The sequence below is a fragment of the Salmo trutta genome, chromosome 14 (genome assembly GCF_901001165.1).
Source record: "Salmo trutta chromosome 14, fSalTru1.1, whole genome shotgun sequence".
Lineage (NCBI taxonomy): Eukaryota > Metazoa > Chordata > Actinopteri > Salmoniformes > Salmonidae > Salmo > Salmo trutta.
The window spans coordinates 34,532,994-34,548,997 of NC_042970.1; positions in this window are offsets into that span (position 1 = coordinate 34,532,994).

Here is a 16,004-nt window from a genome sequence, read left to right on the forward strand (position 1 = left end):
GATATACTGGACCGTGGAGGCGCACTGGCGGTCTTGAGCGTAGAGCTGGCACAACCCGTCCTGGCTGGAAGCTTACTTACGCCCGGCAAACGCGGGGTGCGGGCACAAGACGCACTGGGCTGTGAATACGCACTGGTGACACAGGGCGCAGTGCCAGCGCAGGATATCCTGGACCGAGAAGGCGAACTGGAGACCAGGAGTACTGAGTTGGCACCACCCTTCCTGGCTGAATGCTCAACCTAGCTCGGCAAATGCGGGGCACGGGCACAGATCGCCCCGGGCTGTGAATGCGCACTGGCGACACAGTGCGCATCACCGCATAACATGGTGCTTGCTTCTTCCCTCGCTCCCCACGGTATGCACGGGGAGTTGGCTCAGGTCTCCACCCTGACTCTGCCAATCTCCCCGTGTGCCTCCCCCCCAATTTTTTGGGGGGGTGCCTCTCGTGCTTCCGTCGTTGTCGTGCTAGTTCCTCGTAACGTTACCGTTCCTCCCTCGCTGTCTCCACCTGCTTCCATGACAGGGTCTTGTCCCCTGCCATTACCTCCTCCCAAGTCCAGGACGTCCTCCATTCTTTCCTCTCCCAGGCCCAGGAGCCCTGCTCCTCATGGGCACGCTGCTCGGTCCTTTTGTGGTGGGAGATTCTGTCACGGTTGTTGTAAGAATGAGTGGACCAAAGTGAAGCGTGTGTGTCATTCCACATTTTATTCATACTGTGAAACTATGCAATACATAAATAAACTGAATGACAAAACAACAAACCGTGACGCAGAGGTGAAACATACACTACTCAAAATGAATCTCCCACAAACCCAGGTGGGACAAACACCAACTTAAATATGACCTCCAATTAGAGACAACGATGATCAGCTGCCTCTAATTGGAGATCATCCTAAACAAAGCCCAACATAGAAATACAAAACTAGAACAACCCAACATAGAAATACAAAACTAGAACATAACAACATAGAAAAAAATTAACTAGAAAACCCCCCTGTCACGCCCTGACCTCCTCTACCATAGAAAATAACATGACACAAGAGCAATTGAGATTGCGTCATCTATGGATCTGTTGGGGCGGTATGCAAATTGGAGTGGTTTAGGGTGTCTGGGATGGTGGAGTTAATATGTGCCATAACCAGCCTCTCAAAGCACTTCATGATAACAGAAGTGAGTGCTACATAGCGGTAGTCATTGTGGCTTGAAGCCTTAGAGTTCTTGGGGACAGGAATGATGGTGGTCATCTTAAAACATGTGGGGAATACAGACTGGGACAAGGAGAGGTTGAAAATTACCCTGAATATGCCTGCCAGCTGTTCTGCACACGCTCTGAGAATGCACCCTGAAATAAAACAGTCTTGCGAGTGTTGACCTGATTAAAGACCTTTCTCACGTTGGCCTTGGAGAGCGAGATCACCCAATCCGATCACCCAAAGTCGGTGACGGCCCTCACACCCAGCACGATGTTGTTGTTGTCAAAGCGTGCATAAAATGCATTGAGTCCGTCTGGTAGAGAGGCATCCTTGGGCAGATCACGGTTGGGTCTTTCTTTGTAATCCGTAATGGACTGTAGCCCCTGCCACATGCGGCGGGTGGCAGATTCTGTGAAGTATGATTCGACCTTATTCCTATGTTATCCTTTTGCTCGTTTGATGACTCCGCGGAGGTCATAGCGGGGCGTCTTGTACTTATTCCTGTCCTCGGCCTAAGCCTCAGGGTTGTCTACGATAGCTCTGTTTGCAGTAGCCCAGTCCTTTAGTTTAGCACCAACCTCTGTGTTAATCCAGGGCTTTTGATTGGACAAGCAGCAAACAATCATCATGGGGACAACGTTGGCGACACATCTAATGAAGCCAGGGTCGGAGGTGGTTAGTTCATCAATTTTATCGGCGGAGTCGTTAAACATATTCCAATCACCACTAGCAAAGCAGTCCTGCAGCATAATCTCATTCTGGTGACCATTTCTCAACGGAGAGTCACAGGTACAGTTGAAGTCGTAAGTTTACATACACCTTAGCAAAATACATTTAAACTCAGTTTTTCACAATTACTGATATTAAATCCAAGTAAAAATTCCCTGTTTTAGGTCAGTTAGGATCACAACTTTATTTTAAGAATGTGAAATGTCAGAATAATAGTAGAGAGAATGATTTATGTCAACTTTTATTTCTTTCATCACATTCCCAGTGGGTCAGAAGTTTACATACACTCAATTAGTATTTGGTAGCATTGTTTAACTTGGGTCAAACGTTTCGGGTAGCCTTCCACAAGCTTCCCACAATAGGTTGGGTGAATTTTGGCCCATTCCTCCTGACAGAGCTGGTGTAACTGAGTCAGGTTTGTAGGCCTCCTTGCTCGCACACACTTTTTCAGTTCTGCCCACAAATTTTCTATAGGATTGAGGTCAGGGCTGTGATGGCCACTTCAATACTGTCAGGGCTGTGCGCTGCTGGTGGAGAAGTCAGGTGCAGGAGAGCAGGGAGTATTGAACAAGCGCACACTTTATTATGGCTGTAGAGAAAATAACAGAAGAACGCAGCTTCTTGAAAACCTCCAGCCCACAAGGCAAAAGTGTAAGGCGCGATAAATGTTCAATACAACACACAGTAATACAAAATAAACAAACCGTGTGCAAAAAACACGGAAACATGAAAACCCAGTTTGGTGCGTTACGATAACCACGTAACACGAAACAATTACACACAAAGACATGGAGGGGAACAGAGGACTAAATACATACAGTGTGATTAGGGAATGAAAACCAGGTATGTATGGAACAAGATAAAACAAATGGACATATGAGAAATGGAGCGGCGAAAGCTGGTGACGTCGATCGCCGAACGCCACCCGAACAAGGAGAGGAGCCGACTTCGGCGGAAGTCGTGACAAATACCTTGACTTTGTTGTCCTTCAGCCAACTTTGAAAGAATGCTTGGGGTCATTGTCCATTTGGAAGACCCGTTTGCGACCAAGCTTTAACTTCCTGACTGATGTCTTGAGATGTTGCTTCAATATATCCACATAATTTCTCTTCCTCATGACACCATGTGCAGATGCAAACCGTAGTCTGGCTTTTTTATGGCGGTTTTGGAGCATTGGCTTCTTCCTTGCTGAGTGGCCTTTCAGGTTATGTCGATATAGGACTCGTTTTACTGAAGATATAAATACCTTTGTACCCGTTTCCTCCAGCATCTTCACAAGGTCCTTTGCTGTTGTTGTGGGATTGATTTGCACTTTTCGTACCAAAGTACGTTCATCTCTAGGAGACAGAGCGGTATGATGGCTGCGTGGTCCCATGGTGTTTATACTTGCGTACTATTGTTTGTACAGATGAACATGGTATCTTCAGGCGTTTGGAAATTGCTCCCAAGGATGAACCAGACTTATGGAGGTCTACAATTTCTTTTCTCAATTTCTTTTCTGAGGTCTTGGCTGATTTCTTTTGATTTTCCCATGGTTTCAAGCAAAGAGGCACTGAGTTTGAAGGTAGGTCTTGAAATACATCCACAGGTACACCTCCAATTGACTCAAATGATGTCAATTAGCCTGTCAGAAGCTTCTAATGCCCTGACATAATTTTCTGGAATTTTCCAAGCTGTTTAAAGGCACAGTCAACTTAGTGTATGTCAACTTCTGACCCACTGGAATTGTGATAGAGTGAATTATAAGTGAAATAATCTGCCTGTAAACAATTGTTGGAAAGATTACTTGTGTCATGCACAAAGAAGATGTCCTAACCGACTGGACAAAACTATAGTTTGTTAACAAGAAATTTGTGGAGTGGTTGAAAAACGAGTTTTAATGACTCCAACCTAAGTGTATGTAAACTTCCGACTTGTAAACAGGAAGCAGGAGTACGGAGTCATAATCTGATTTGCCGAATGGCGGACGATGGAGGGCCTTGTATGCTTGCTTGTGGGTAGAGTAACAGTGGTCTAGGACTTTATCACCCCTAGTGGCATTGGAGACGTGTTGATGGAAGTTGGGCATCTTGTGTCTTAGTGACGCGGAATTAAAATCGCTGTCAACCAGAGAAGCTTGGTTGTAGGTTTTCTTGCTTGTTTATGGATTTGTACAGTTCATTAAGTGCCATCTTGTTATTTTTCTTGTCCTGAGGTGGAATGTATATAACAGTCACGATAACAGTTGAAAACTCCCTCGGGTGGTAGAAGGGTTGGCATTTGACCATCAGGCATTCCAAGACGGGGTGAACAGTGGGTCAAAACTTCCACCGCGCTGGATTTAGCACACCAGTTGGTGTTGATGTAGAGGCAAACCCCTCCCACCTCGGTTTCACGACTCCACTGTCCTGTCATCCCGGTGAATAGAGAATCCATTGGTGAATAGAGAATCCATCGAGTTGGATAGCCATGGGGGGTATCTTGTCCGAGAGTCATGTTTCAGAACAGCAAAGAAAATTGCAGTTTCAAGAGTCCCGTTGGTAACAAATCCGTGATCGGAGGTCATCCATCTTATTATCAAGTGACTGTAGGATGGAGGGAAGAGGTGGCCGATTTTCCCTTCCCTTTAACGTGTTTAGGATAGGGGGCAGTATTTTCACGGCCGGATAAAAGACGTACCCAATTTAATCTGGTTATTACTCCTGCACAGAATATGCATATAATTATTTTATTTGGATAGAAAACACCCTAAAGTTTCTAAAACTGTTTGAATGGTGTCTGTGAGTATAACAGAACTCATATGGCAGGCCAAAACCGGAGAAGATTCCATACAGGAAGTGCCCTCTCTGACCATTTCTTGTCATTCTATAGCCTCTTTATGGAAAATAGAGGATCTCTGCTGTAACGTGACATTTTCTAAGGCTCCCATAGGCTCTCAGAATGCGCCAGAACGGGGAATGATGACTCTGTAGTCCCTGGGCGAAAAACAGTAGGGGTTTTGGAAAGTGGTCGATCTGAGAACAATGACACGGGCGCGCGCGTGCATGTGAAGACACCATTTTCAATTTTCAGTCTTTGAACGAAAACAAGGTCTCCCGGTCGGAAAATTATCGCTATTTTACGAGAAAAATCACATAAAAAATTATTTTAAACAGCGTTTGACATGCTTCGAAGTACGGTAATGGAATATTTTGACATTTTTTGTCACGATATGCGCCGGCGCGTCACCCTTCAGATAGTGTCTTGAACGCAAGAACAAAACGCCGCTATTTGGTTATAACTATGGATTATTTGGAACCAAAACAACATTGGGTGTTGAAGTAGAAGTCCTGGGAGTGCATTCTGATGAAGAACAGCAAAGGTAATCCAATTTTTCTTATAGTAAATCTGAGTTTGGTGAGTGCCAAACTTGGTGGGTGTCAAAATAGCTAGCCATGATGGCCGGGCTATCTACTCAGAATATTGCAAAATGTGCTTTCACCGAAAAGCTATTTTAAAATCGGACACCGCGATTGCATAAAGGAGTTCTGTATCTATAATTCTTAAAATAATTGTTATGTTTTTTGTGAACGTTTATCGTGAGTAATTTAGTAAATTCACCGGAAGTTTTCGGTGGGTATGCAAGTTCTGAACGTCACATGCTAATGTAAAAAGCTGGTTTTTGATATAAATATGAACTTGATTGAACAAAACATGCATGTATTGTATAACATAATGTCCTAGGAGTGTCATCTGATGAAGATCATCAAAGGTTAGTGCTGCATTTAGTTGTGGTTTTGGTTTTTGTGACATTATATGCTAGCTTGAAAAATGGGTGTGTGATTATTTCTGGCTGGGTACTCTCCTGACATAATCTAATGTTTTGCTTTCGTTGTAAAGCCTTTTTGAAATCGGACAATGTGGTTAGATAAAGGAGAGTCTTGTCTTTAAAATGGTGTAAAATATTCATATGTTTGAAAAATTGACGTTTTTGGATTTTTGAGGAGTTTGTAGTTCGCGCCACGCTCTATCATTGGATATTGGCGAGGCGTTCCGCTAGCGGAACATCTAGATGTAAGAGGTTTTAATCTCACCAGGATCTCCACCCCCTCTTGCCCCTGTAATGCCGGCATTTCCTCTTGGGTAACCCGAATATTGGGTCGGAATTACAGAAAGTGTCACGACTTTCGGCGAAGGCGGTCGATATCACCGGCCTTCTAGCCATCGCCGATTTACTTTTCATTTTCCATTTGTTTTGTCTTTGTCTTACACACCTGGTTTCAATCTCCCAATTACTTGTTCATTATTTAACCCGCTGTTCCCCCATATTTGTTTGTGAGTGATTGTTTGTATGTTATACGGTCCGTTATGTGGGCTTGCCTTATTGTATTGTATTTGCCTATTTTTGAGTAAATTAAGTTTATTTACTCATATCTGCTGTCCTGCGCCTGACTCCTCTACACAAGCTACACACAGACCTCTTAACAGAAAGAGCCCAGGGTAGAGGAATTTGGGTAAGTAGCTGCCGATCTAATGTTCAAAAGTTATTGTCGGTTGTAAGAAATAATAGCCGATACATTTCGTGAAAATAAAGTAAAAATTACAAAATAATATTAAAATAGCAAAGTTGGGTTGTAGCTTGCAACCAGTACGGTGCCATTTTCAGCCATGTTTGTGAAGGTAAGGTAGCTAACTAACCTCGTTCCCAGAGACTTCCGCCCAAATGTGCAGTCTATGGGGATCTAGAATATGAAGTAACAACTTGACTGTCTTTTGGGGTCACCACAACCCGCTTGGATGCATTTAAGATGCATTAGTTTGTATCCATGAAGCTTCCCATGTTGGCCCAGTTGATCAAGAAGGAATAATGCTATTTCAAGGAAGTCAGATAGTTTTTTCTGTCTGATGTAGAGTCGTAGAGAACTCAGATTTCTCCAAAATGTAGGTAAACTAATGACAACACCATCTATATGGCTCAATGACACTAATATCTCCCAATTCCTCAAACTGAGGAGAAAATGAAAGGGGATCAACTCAAGCAAACCGGCTACAATGCCAACCTGTGCATGAGAAGAATGTCACGTCCTGACCAGCAGAGGGAGTCATTTTATTCATTTTGGGGGGGGCACAAGGGCTGTTTGGCGGGGCGAGATTGGAGCCCCAGGCCAGCTCCCCGTACCCTTGTAGGGCAGAGACAGACTGGACAGGTCCCGTGCTTTGGGGTTGGGGCTGTGGTGAGGCCTGGGATTTTCAGGCCGGTAGGCACAGTACCAGCGCCCCGCATGTGCCATGGCGAAGTAAGCATCGAGCCTGAAGGGGTGATGCCAACCCTGCGCTCAAAACCGCCAGTGCGCCTCTACGGTCCGGTGTTTCCCGCTATACGCACTAGCATGGAGGTGCGTGTCTCCAGGCTGGCACGTCCAGTACCAGCCCCACGCATCAGGTGTCTAGTGCGTCAGCCCAGCCTCGCCAGTCAGGAGCCGCCAGAGCTGCCCGCCAGTCAAGAGTCGCCAGGGCCGCCCGCCAGTCAAGAGTCGCCAGAGCCGCCCACCAGTCAAGAGTCGCCAGAGCCGCCCGCCAGTCAAGAGTCGCCAGAGCCGCCCGCCAGTCAAGAGTCGCCAGAGCCGCCCGCCAGTCAAGAGTCGCCAGAGCCGCCCGCCAGTCAAGAGTCGCCAGAGCCGCCCGCCAGTCAAGAGTCGCCAGAGCCGCCCGCCAGTCAAGAGTCGCCAGAGCCGCCCGCCAGCCAAGAGCCGCCAGAGCGGCCCGACTGCCCGGAGCCGCCAGAGCGGCCCGACTTCCCGGAGCCGCCAGAGCGGCCCGACTTCCCGGAGCCGCCAGAGCGGCCCGACTGCCCAGAGCCGCCAGAGAGGCCCGACTGCCCGGAGCCGCTAGAGCGGCCCGACTGCCCGGAGCCGCCAGAGTGGCCCGCCTGTCCTCCGGCCCAGCCCGAGTGGCTCGCCTGTCCTCCGGCCCAGCCCGAGTGGCCCGCCTGTCCTCTGGCCCAGCCAGAGTGGTCCGTCTGCCAGGGTCAGCCCGAGTGGCCCGTCTGCCCGGCGCAGCTATCGGTGCCACCGAAGTGGGCGATGCCGAAGGTGGAGCGAGGTCCACGTCCCGCACCTGAGCCACCTCCAGGATAGGTGGGTTGGGGAGGGAGGGTGTAGCACAGTGCCGTTGTTGACGGCAGCCACCCTCCCTTCCCTCCCTTATTGTTTAGGGGGTATTGTTTATTGGTTTTGTTGGGGTATTGGGGATTTTTTTGTGTTTTCTTTTTTAAGGTGCATTCCGGGGTCTGCACCTTTAGGGGGGGGGGGTACTGTCACGTCCTGACCAGCAGAGGGAGTAACTGTATTAGTTTTGGTCAGGGCGTGGCAGAGGTTTTTGTGTTTTGGTATGTGTGTCTACGTTCTGTCTAGCTTTGGTTTTCTATGTATAGTTAATTGGGGTGGGACTCCCAATTGAAGGCAGGTGTGTTGAGTTGCCTTTGATTGGGGGTCCTATATTAGTAGGGTTTGTTTGTCTGTGTGTTTGTGGGTAATTGTTTGTGAGCACTGCGTTTGTTAGCCTGCTACACTGTTGCCGTCGTGAGTAATGTTTATTGTTTTTTTCCCTGTGGATGCTTTTCTTGTGTTTGATTAAAAGGATGAGTATCCACATTCCCGCTGCGCCTTGGTCTTCTCTCCACTACGACACATGTGACAAAGAAGCCAAGCTTGCCATGTAACCTATGCTAACGTTTCAGCATAATAAAGGCTATTTCTCATAATAACGGGCAAACGGATTATTTCGTAATACCGACACAACGTTATAAAAAATAAAACTGTAAATATAATAATGAGATAATGGATTATTTTGTTATGAGTTATTTAATTATTTTGTAATAACGTGATCTTATCTCATAATAGTGATATAATAAAAAAAATTATCTGAATGGTAGCAACACACCAATGTCCAGGGTAACATAACCAAAGAATTGCATGCAAAAAGCATCGCATTTCATCGCAATCGAGCTATCATTGAAAAGGTTGTACTGAAAACTATTTGTTTTTATCAATTTATAATTAATTTGTTCTTGCCTTTGTAAATGATTTCCTTGCAATATTATTTATTTTGTTCTCAATACTTTTGGTTTTGTGTTGTGTGCAATACTAAGAACTTTGTTCTCAAATTCAAAATGTTTGCTTGATATTAAAGGCACTAAAGTAATTCCATACTATGTTAGCTGATGGTACCACCGGCAACACCTTGATACAGCAGGCCAGTGGGAAGGCATCAGCACCTTGATACGACACCTGTGCACTTGTCACTATGTTAGCTAACGGCGCCTTCGCCTATGGAGGATCAAATCTTCCATAATTAATAAATAAATAAATGCACACATAAAAGGATAAATAAATAAATCCACACATTATTAAATACACGAGCAAGGAAATACAAAAACACTGACAAATGCATTCATTTTCTCTACATATCTGTATATATTCAATTATTTATATATGTATTATCAAATTATTTAAACTTTAATTAATTGTATTCACTTATATATTTATTCATTCATTAATTTCTGTATTTTTTCTGCCAATATGATAATGAGGGGGTGTCAATAAAACCTCTGTGGGTGGTATCTAACACAACATTGCTTGATCAATGTCATGGTGCCCTGCTCGATTGCTTTTGCCTGCTTTTGCACCCCCTATGTGAAGCAAGCCACAATAACGATTAGCCACAATAGTGGACTTTGTGGTTCGCCTTTAAAATAAAAGTCCTGCATTAGAACTGATGCAAACAGATACAAATAGTGGAATCATGCCCAATTTGGAGTAGATAATGCTTAAGAAGTTTGGAATGTTGCTATATAAATTCAACAAAAGACAATAATTAGTTAATTTGACACAATAAAAATCTGCTGAAATCACACTGTGGATGTATTAGACTTCATGATTGCATTGGGGGCATACTGTATGCACTGTACAGTGGCGGTTCTAGCTTGTATGGCTCCCTGGGCGAACTCCCCCTTCAGCCCCCCCCCCCCCCCAAAAAAATGCACCATTCTGCACTAACTGTAATTTTCATTCAGACATTTGGAACGACACAAATAAATAATCATAACATTTAAAACTATATAAATAAACAAATATATACAAAAATAAGACTCATAAATATCAAAAAGCAGTAACAAATACAAACAAATTGTAGTATATAAACACAAATAAAAAAGAGAATCAAATTATTACCCCATTGCTAACAAAAAACACACAAAGAAAACTAAATTTCACATCCTATATCACACAAATAGAATAACACACTTATAAAGAAGAGAATGTGATTATTACACTATTGCACTTCAAACAAGAAACACACAACTAAATTGCACAATTGCCATCTAAACCCTGACGATTTCGCACAAACCAGAAATAAAAGCAACAATGTCTGTGAAGCTATATACAGTATTGTGGTTTATTTGGTATCATTTTGTAGTGTGACTGACTGTACTAATTGCATTAGTACTGTACAAAGTTAGAGGTGTGCTATTTGATAGATTCCCCCGCTCCCCTACCTCGGGCTTCCAGTGGGGAGACCTGAGGTCAACCTACCCCCGCCCCCCTCCCCATCTCGTACTTCTGAGTGGGAGACCTTCCCAGGCATTAGCCTGCCTAGCTCACAAACTAGAATCAGGGAGCCCACTCCGACAAGGTTAATTGACCCACAGTCCCACACGGTGACATGATGTCGTTGACGTGACGTGCAAATGAGCGATAGAAAACCGCACAAATGTCACCATTCCAATTTCTTTTGTGCGGGCGCCTGGTTCCGCCCCCGGCAAGATGCTGCCCTGGGTGTCTGCCCATGTCACCTATACCTAAATCCGCCACTGACTGTACATCCTTGCCTATGGATTTTGGGTCCAGGAAATGTTCACAACTGAAGAGTTTACATAAATATTAGCATTTTTGCAGGACTTTAACTGTGGGAAATCACCTCACTACTGTTCAGCCTATTGTGCGTATTGAACATTCATATTGCAATGTACAGCCTTACCTATGGATCTTGCGTCCATGAAATGTGGTATCAGCCTACTCAGTGACACCCACAGAACACAACTGGGAAGAGTTTACACACATATTAGTGTTGTAGCTCTTAATGCAGGACTTTGACACCACTGTGAAATGAGCCACATTAGCTCACCAGTCGACCTACTATGTGTAACGAACATTCATATTCGAATGTACAGCCTTACCTATGGATCTTGGTAGCTATATTTTTAAGACTAGCTAGATACTGACAAAAGAACACTTTTTGTCAAACCTGTATATTGATGTGATGGTGACTGAAAGTCAGCCCAAAAAATGCCCCTCCTACTTTCACTGCAAATAGGCTGTGTTTTCATAATTTGGCTGATTAGGCTTGTGCACATTTACATTAGTGTTTCATTAGCTACTGACTGACTAAGCTAATTCTTGTTCATGTTTTTGCTGTTGTTGCATTTCAGGTGGAGTGGCATTGCTGACAGGCCAGGGCCCATATTCACAAAGAACCTCAGAGTAGGTGTACTGATTGTAGGATCAGCTTTTCCTACACATTGAGTACAGTTACACTGACAAGGGGGAGGTTTATCCTAGATCACTGTCCCTACTCTGAGACACTTTGTAAATATGGGCCCTGGAAGAAAGCTGTTGCCCAATACCTTGCACAGAAGTCGTTTCACCACAGTACCCTACAGCAGGGGCAGGCAATCCTGTTTCTAGAGTGCCGCAGGTAATGCAGGATTTTGTTCCAACTAGGAACCACACCAGACTTTGAGATACGTTTGCTCCGTTTGGTTGGTGTGCCGGGGTGTGGCTTGAAGCAATGAGTGATGTATTTAAAGGGCAGCGGTGCATTTTGAACCCACAACCCAACCCCTCCCCGTTTTTTACTGGTCGTTCAGTACAGCACTGTTTCCATTCAATTGAACATTCTATTACATTTTTATGTACTGTACGCAGTCCTGACCAACCAAAACTAATTGATCAGTTCAGTGATTGCCTGGTCTTCCTGGTCTTCCAGGTCGGTTAAATCAAGGTTGGTTAAATCAAAAACATGATTGTGTTGTCAGGGTTCCCTACCCCTGCCAAAGAGGTATTACAGTCAATGTTTCTCAACTGAATAGTGTATGTGAATTTCCTTATCAATGACACTAAAAGGTTGAATTGTTCAGCAAAATGCAGTAAATGCTATCATGGCATTCGTGATGAAAGGTACATAATCCATTGATTGTAATCTCCCTATCAGGCCACTGCATGCTGTGACATGGGCCTGGATAGTGACATCTTCTTCAAGCTGCCTGTCTGAACACTGTGGCCTTCAGTGGTACCAGAAGAAAGGGCCTTACCTCGGAGTACTGCAAGTATCTCTGTCTCCCAGCCATTCTGGGAGACCGAGAGACTCACTCAAGATGGTGCCGACAGACATGGTGGCTCTGCTTCAAGCTCCTGCATCTAGCTCCTTCTAGCTCCTAAGCAACTTTGCAGTATTTTGTTTTTGTTGTGTGTTATTTCTTATATTATTAGCCCAGAAAGAAGTGGTATTAGGAGTGGACTTCTAGTCCGACCCAGGAGGCGTGCACACCATCCACTGCTTCTGAGTATATTACTCGCTAATGTTTAGTCTCTGGACAATAAAGTAGACGAGCTCAGGGTGAGGATCTCCTTCCAGAGAGACATCAGAGACTGTAACATACTCTGTTTCACAGAATCATGGCTCTCTCCGGATATACTGTCCCCGTCCATACAGCCAGCTGGGTTCTCAGTAGATTGCGCAGACAGGAATAAAGAACTCACTGGGAAGAAGAAAGGCGGAGATGTATGTTTCATGATTATTTACTCATGGTGTGACTCAAGTCCTTTTGTTCACCCGACCTCACAATCAAATGTCGACCATATTACCTCCCAAGAGAATTCTCTTGGGTTAAAGTCACAGCTGTGTATATTGCCCCTCAAGCCTTTACCTTGACAGCCCTCAAGGAACTACACTTTGTGCAAACTGGATACCACATATCCTGAGGACGCATTTATTGCAACTGGGGACTTTAACAAAGCAAATTTGAGGAAAACACTACGAAGTTTTGTCAACACATTGACTGTAGTACTCACGCTGCTAACACTCAACCACTGCTACTCCAACTTCCAGGATGCCTACAAGGCCCTCCCCCGCCCTCCCTTTGGCAAATCAGATCATGACTCCATTTTGGTCATCCCTCCCGACCGGCAGAAACTCAAACAGGAAGTACCCGTGCTAAGGTCTATTCAACACTGGTCTGACCAATCAGAATCCATGCTTCAAGATTGTTTTGATCACACGGACTGGGATATGTTCCGGGTAGCCTCTGAGAATAACATTGACGAATACACGGATACGGGACTGAGCTCATCAGGAAGTGTATAGGAGATGTTGGACCCACTGTGACTGTTAAAACCCACCCAAACCAGAAACTGTGGATAGATGGCAGCATTCGTGCAAAACTGAAAGCGTGAACCACTGCATTTAACCATGGCAAGGTGACTGGGTATATGGCAAAATACAAACAGTGTAGTTACTCCCTCCGCAAGGCAGTAAAACAGGCAAAACGTCAGTATACAGACAAAGTGGAGTCGCAATTCAACGGCTCAGACACGAGACATATGTGGCAGAGTCTACAGACAATCATGAACTACAAAGGGAAAACCAGCCACGTCGCGGACACCGACGTCTTGCTCCCGGACAAGCTGAACACCTTCTTTGCTCGCTTTGAGGATAACACCGTGCCACCAACGTGGCCCGCTACCAAGGACTGTGGGCTCTCCTTCTCCGTGGCAAACGTGAGTAAGACATTTAGGCGTGTTAACCCTCGCACGTGCGCCGGCCCAGACGACATCCCTAGCTGCATCCTCAGAGCATGCGCTGACCAGCTGGCTGGAGTGTTTACGGACATATTCAATCTCTCCCTATCCCAGTCTGCTGTCCCCACTTGTTTCAAGGTGTCAAACATTGTTCCTGTACCCAAGAAAGCGAAGGTAACTGAACTAAATGACTATCGCCCCGTAGCACTGACTTCTGTCATCATGAAGTGCTTTGAAAGGCTAGTCAAGGATCATATCACCTCTACCTTATCTGACACCCTAGACCCACTTCAATTTGCTTAACGCACCGATATATCCACAGACGATGCAATCGTCATCGCACTGCACACTGCTCTATCCCATCTGGACAAGAGGAATACCTATGTAAGAATTGTGTTCATTGACTATAGCTCAGCATTCAACACCATTGTACCCTCCAAGCTCATCATTAAACTCAGGGCCCTGGGTCTGAACCAGTGGTGGAAAGAGTATCCAACTGTAATACTTGAGTAAAAGTATAGATACCCTAATAGAAAGTCCCCCAGTAAAATAGTACTTGAGTAAAAGTCTAAAAGTATTTGGTTTTATATATACTTGTAATTGCTAAAATATACTTAAGTATCAAAAGTGGAAGTAAAAGTATAAATCATTTCAAATTCTTTATATTAAGCAAAGCAGACTGCATAATTTTCTTGTTTTTCAGACATTATTTACAAAAGATGCATTTGTGTTTAGTGAGTCCCCCAGATGATAAGTGCGTCAATTTCACAATTTCCCTGTCCTGCTAAGTATTCAAAATGTAACGAGTACTTTAGGTTGTCAGGGAAATTGTATGAGATAAAAAAATATATATTTTCTTTAGGAATGTAGTGAAGTAAAAGTTGTCAGAAATATAAAAAGTAAGTACAGATACCCCAAAAAATGACGTAAGTAGTACTTTAAAGTATTTTTACTTAAGTACTTTACACCACTGGTCTGAACCCCGCCCTGTGCAACTGGGTACTGGACTTTCAGAAGGGCCACCCCCAGGTGGTGAAGGTAGGAAACAACACCTCCACTTCGCTGATCCTCAACACAGTTTGCAGACGACAGTAGGCCTGACGATCAGTAGGCCTGATTACCAACAATGACGAGACAGCCTACAGGGAGGAGGTCAGGACCCTGGGAGAGTGGTGCCAGGAAAATAACCTCTCACTCAATGTCAACAAAAAAAAGGAGATGATCATGGACTTCAGGAAACAACAGAGGGAGCACGCCCCTATCCACATTGATGGGACTGCAGTGGAAAAAGAAGAAAGCTTCAAGTTCTTCGGCGTGCACATCACTGACGATCTAAAATGGTCCACCCACACAGACAGTGTGGTGAAGAAGGTGCAACAGCGCCTCTTCAACCTCAGGAGGCTAAATACATTTTACAGATGCACAATTGAGAGCATCCTGTCGGGCTGTATCACCGCCTGGTACGGCAACTGCACTGCCCGCAACCGCAGGCCTCTCCAGAGGGTGGTGCGGGCTGCCCAACGCATAACCGGGGGCAAACTATCTGCCCTCCAGCACCCAATGTCACAGGAAGGACAAAAAGATCATCAAGGACATCAACCACCCGAGCCACAGCCAACTACCGAAGCCACGGCCTGCTCACCCCCCTATAATCCAGAAGGTGAGGTCAGTACAGGTGCATCAAATCTGGGACCGAGAGACTAAAAAAACAGCTTCTATCTCAAGGCCATCAGACTGTTAAATTGCCATCACTAGAGGCTGCTGCCCTATATACATAGACTTAGAATCACTGGCCACTTTAATAATGGAAGACTAGTCACTTTAATAATGTTTAAATAATGTTTACATACTGCTTTACTCATCTCATATGTATATACTGTATTCTATTCTACTATATTTTAGTCAATGCCACTCCGACATTGGTCAATCTAATATTTATATACTTCTTAATTCCATTATTTTACTTTTAGATTTGTGTGTATTGTTGTGAATTGTTAGATACTACTGCACTGTTGGAGCTAGGAACACAAGCATTTTTCTATACCCAGAATAACATCTGCTAAATATGTGTCTGTGACCAATAAAATGTGATTTGATCTATTTATGTGTGCATTTCTTTCTTTCTAATTATGGCAGGTTTGGTACACCATATTCGCCCTCCCCCATACACTGTGTTCAATAGCTGCCCAGTGGAAAGCAGTTACCCATGATGACTCAGGAACCAATTGAAAGAGAGGGCAGGCTTTCCCTGGGCAGTTCCTGCCTGGCC